Source organism: Sinohyriopsis cumingii, chromosome 18, assembly GCF_028554795.1.
Source record: "Sinohyriopsis cumingii isolate HCF-2022 chromosome 18, ASM2855479v2, whole genome shotgun sequence".
NCBI lineage: Eukaryota > Metazoa > Mollusca > Bivalvia > Unionida > Unionidae > Sinohyriopsis > Sinohyriopsis cumingii.
In genome coordinates, this window is record NC_142978.1 from 33,407,646 (window position 1) to 33,412,776 (window position 5,131).

At 33.7% G+C, this 5,131-nt stretch overlaps 1 long non-coding RNA gene across 1 annotated transcript; it reads left to right on the forward strand.

Moving 5' to 3' along the window:
• Positions 1 to 588: 588 nt before the first annotated feature.
• LOC149776347 (uncharacterized) lies at positions 589 to 4,883 on the forward strand. Its single transcript, XR_016416202.1, has 3 exons — positions 589 to 781; positions 1,745 to 1,827; positions 4,795 to 4,883. It is a non-coding gene; the product is annotated as an uncharacterized LOC149776347 (long non-coding RNA).
• Positions 4,884 to 5,131: the final 248 nt, after the last annotated feature.

The window sequence follows — 5,131 nt, forward strand, 5'->3', positions numbered from 1 at the left end:
GTATAAAAAATCCTTTATATATTAATACTGGGCTTTTAGTACAGGATACAAATAAGTATAGTATAATCGTACCTCCTAAAGGTGGCAACAAGTTGTTCATCTCCGTGTATTTTAAGATATCGCGCCTTTTCTGTTAAAGATCATAGACCCCTATTTGAATGCATGAAAACAAACACGTCCTTTAAGACTTGCTGTTGTAACTATGGTCAATACTGTATCCCAGTATACTAGGAAATGAAACTACCTACACAATAATTACTTTATTTTTCATTACATAAATTACACCAATCAAATATAGATTTCTTTTCGTACTTGTCTCAATAAAATACAACAAATATGTCTAACAAGGAACTTATCGTTAATTTCATATTTTAATTTATCACATAGTAAGTATAGCAAAAGCTGAACATTATTAAACTAGTTTCATAAATTCAATATTAAATCGTTACTCATTTGAGATCCTCTATATATTTAACGTCAGACAATCATCCGAATAGATTCAGTTTCTTGTAGCAACGTGACGTCAACAATAAACGTGCAATGAGATAACGTAACGTAGAAGGATAGTAACCAAAAGAGTTCGTGAAGTTGCTTTAATGTAACTCTGGATTATATTTGATCGTTTGAAAGAAATAATATATTTGTAGTCATGAAATCGAAATCGATGAGATTCCGATGGATGTCGAATTTAAAAAGGTGGGTCGTAAATAACCTGTGCTGTGTTGTAAGAAAGAAGAATAGAAAAAAGCAGAGATGTCAGGATTTGGAAAATGACACTATGGTAAGTATGAAAAAACGTGCAGAGTCGCGTTCGCCTGGAGAGAGAGAGAGAGAGAGAGAGAGAGAGAGAGAGAGAATAGTACATATGCACAAAAAAAATCATTGGCGTTGGCATCCGTTTCTATACAATTCATCACTTGTATTGCAAAGGCAGACGTTAAGCATGCACTTTATTTAAATTAATTTTCCTGTTTTAAACGATTGCGCTTCTTTATCTATTCAAAACTAATTATTTACATCGGCAGTTTTTGATTGATTGATCGATTGATTGCAGCATAGTCATATTCAACTGGGCAAACATAGTGGGTTGTGAGATCTGGCCTAATATATATATATATATATATATATATATATATATATATATATATATATATATATATATATATATATATGTGTGTGTGTGTGTGTGTGTGTGTGTGTGTGTGTGTGTTGTGTGTGTGTGTGTGTGTGTTTTTGTGTGTGTGTGTGTGCCTGTGTCTGTGCATTGATAAAATGTATAATTGTATTGAGACAAATAGGATATATGTATATGTCACAGTCACAGCGATACGATTCTGTCTTAGAAGGAAAGTGTGGTGGGGGAGAGTAGAAAATGTATAGCAGAAACGACAGTAAATAGAGATCTATGGATTCATTGGTTAAATGGTGCTAAACACCACATCATCACATCAAGGGCTATCAGAGTTATGTACAGTGCAAATATATATATATGAGCACGAAAACACCACCTTGGTCGAAGCGGTTTTCAGGACCTCAACTCAATGAAATTTCAAAACATTTGTATGATATTTCCACCAAAATTGAAATACCACATGTTTTACTTGAAAAATTTAAAATAAAAAGGAAGATTGTACATAACCAACAGTAAATAGTAGTGAAAGTATTAAAAATGTCTTAGTTTCAACGAAGTGCACACGTTCCCTGCATTATATGTATGTTCCATTAATTGCGATTGTTATTTCAGGATACATGTAAAATCAAGACATCAGTATTGGCGAACCTGGATGCAGTTACCCATGCGGGTCCTCAGTCTCCCCGTCTTTCTGGGTAAGTTAGGGAATGCTGGGTTGGATCTCGGTGGTGGTGGCGGTGGGGTCCGGGGTTTCCGAAAACTCAGTCCAGACAAAAACAGTAGCGTACACACACACACACGTAAAGTCATTTGCCACCTGAAATTTGACCATCACTCTATACAACAACAGCATTGAGTAACATCGATCACCAGATATATTAATGGTATAGATCAAATGCATGTAATAAAAGGAAATGCGTATATTTACAACACTAATTATTAAAAATTACATATCCAAATACTGATGTTTGGCAGGGCCGGATTGGGGGTGTAGGGTTATGTCCAGGTCCTGGAGTAGTACCTCCTTTTGCCCTTTTGAGGAAAGTCAGGAACCTTTTGAAATTGTAAAACCCATCCCACCCCACCACACCCAAACAGAAACCGTGACCTGATCCAGCCTTGGAAGGCCCATGCCAATAGCAATATTCATGTCGACGAACTCCCCAACCAAAAGCATATCCCTTAAATGTATCAGTCAACTGCTGTATATTCGAAATTCGTGTTATTTTGTCAACTGCTGTATATTAGAAATTCGTGTTATTTTGGCGAGTAATTAGAGTTAGCCTGCGTTTTAGCTAAAATAAATCTTGCGAGCTTACGTTTCACATGAATACAGAGAAAAAAAAGGATTGAATTTATAACCACACCAGTTAGAACTATATATATATATATATATATATATATATATATATATATATATATATATATATATATTGAGGTTGTGGAAAAAATAGTTTTCCTGACCGAAATCCTTAGGGACTGATTTCACCTATTCTTGAAAGCATGCGGCGAATATTTGGAGACACTCTCGTTTGCACACATCTTTGTACATTTTATACACTTACCGGTAGTTCTTTTCGTGATTAGGTACATAATATTCCCAGATCAAATAGTTTGTTTGACGACTTGTATATCCAGAATATATACCACAACCCAATGTCCATTGGCCATTTTAAATTACGTGAAAGATTTGCATTCAGCCAAAACAGCACATTTTAATGATCAGTTTACATTATCATTATCAGTATTAACACATATTTGGGGGTTTGACATATCGGACTAGTTGCTAAGTGTTAATGTTCTTTTTCAAAACCAATCGGAATTCTGAGTTTTTGTCCAAGGTCAAGTCGTTTTTATAAATATACAAAACACCTTGTTTTGCCATAGATTCTGAAGACAGACAGTTTAAAATGTTACTGCCAATACCCAAATTAATATTTTCTGGTAAACTTGTAATTTTTAAAAAAAATCACGGGTCTAGTTTCAGTCGCTCTCTTTTATTTCACATCAGGATATATTTGCTTTGCCAACCTAAATATAGAGTCTAACATGTAACATTTTACGTCACTTAATGATATATTATTTCACGAGAAGGGGATGGGGTTGGCTTAACATGGAGCAGAGAGACAGAGGTAGGTTTATGGTCAATTGATAAGCAGATATGTCACGCTTCATATATATATATATATATATATATATATATATATATATATATATATATATATATATATATATATATATAAGAGAGAGAGATAGAGAGACTGATTTGGCTCTTAATGTAGCTTTAACAATTGTTCAGGCATATCACTACTGCAATGTGACAGTTTATAGTGATGTCTAGCACTGGGGCATCATGCCGCAGACATGTAGCATGATGTCCCACCCAGTCCTATTATCCTGAAACCAGGCCGACCAGTCTAACACTGACCTCTTCATCCTGAGAGCCTAACGAGGCAGCCGTTAGTGCCAGTTTGGTTTGAATCGGCCAGGGTTCGAATCCGCGACCGAGGCAGACCACTAGGCCATCTGATCGGTCGGTCGGTCGGTCGAGAGAGAGATTATAAATTTTGTGCTTGTGCATATCATACTCATATGATGCGGGGAGGGGGGGATAACAAAGAAAACCAATCCATACAGAGATATTGACCTATTTTTGGTATATATTCAAGTAAATAACAGTTACAAAGAAATTGCAAACCACATTGCAATGTGTTTGTTTTTTATGTGTGTGTAAAGTATCTGTAATTATATTCTCACTCATTCAGGAAAATTAAGACATTTACAATGCTGCAAATATAATATTCCATTAACCTGATTGTTGTTAAGCCATATATAGAGTGCATCACTGGAAGTGTACCATGGAATTTCCCGGACTTAAATATCATTGTATATTTATTGGATTTAGTTATTAATATATATATATATATATATATATATATATATATATATATATATATATATATATATATATATATATATATATATATATATAGTTATTATTTTATGTTTATTGAATTAAAATATCAATTTAAATATCGTATGTGAAATTTTCATTAATTAACAGCATACTAATTTAAATATTTGCAAATTTTGTTCACAATGGAACTTGAGAATATAAAAATATTAAATTAGCACTTTTGTTTAAACGAAATAATGAACTATAGTTTTAAGTAAAACTGGTGTCAGCTTACGGTCTGATTTATTAATTGTTTAGAAACTGTATTGTCATACAAATATAGTTGCCACTAACTATCAATACAATTGTCACTTACTTTGCTTTTATCATCACTATTTGCCATTTCAATGCATCGATTGCTTCATTTTCCACATTTGCATTCGTTATATCAAGGTAATTCGTTCGATAGTTAGATTTAAAAGTTAAGAAGTAAATTAAATTTAGAATATATACATATATATATATATATATATATATATATATATATATATATATATATATATATATATATATATATAAGACAAATGTCTATTATTTAGACGTAGACACACAAAATAAAGATTGAGAGTGAAATCAAACAAGGAAATTAAATCATTTTTCATGTTTCATTGTGGTCAGTAACTCTTAAGCCTAATTTCACATTGCAAAATCAACATTCCTCATGTCTCTCGTTCCATTAATGAACGTTCCCTATTTGTTCCTCTAGTTCGGAAACAGAAATGGCCAAATTGAAGCTAGAAGATCTTCACAGAGTAACCCGCTTGGATCTGGAGGTTTCGGAAGGGTAATATTGGTATGTACTATAATCTCCAATGTTTGTTCCTTGTCTTTTTTCTCTCGATGCACTCTCTGCGTGTTGTAAGAAACGACTAATGAAGGCTGCAGACACTGTGGTCTATTGGTCAGTGTTGACTCCTACCATATCACCAAACCGGGTCAGGTAACGTGGTGTATCCTTGGGCAAGGCCCTTTAATCCAGTTCCTTCGTCACTTAAAAACTTACTTGCGTTGCTGTGATGTATGACATCCGACGCAACTCAACA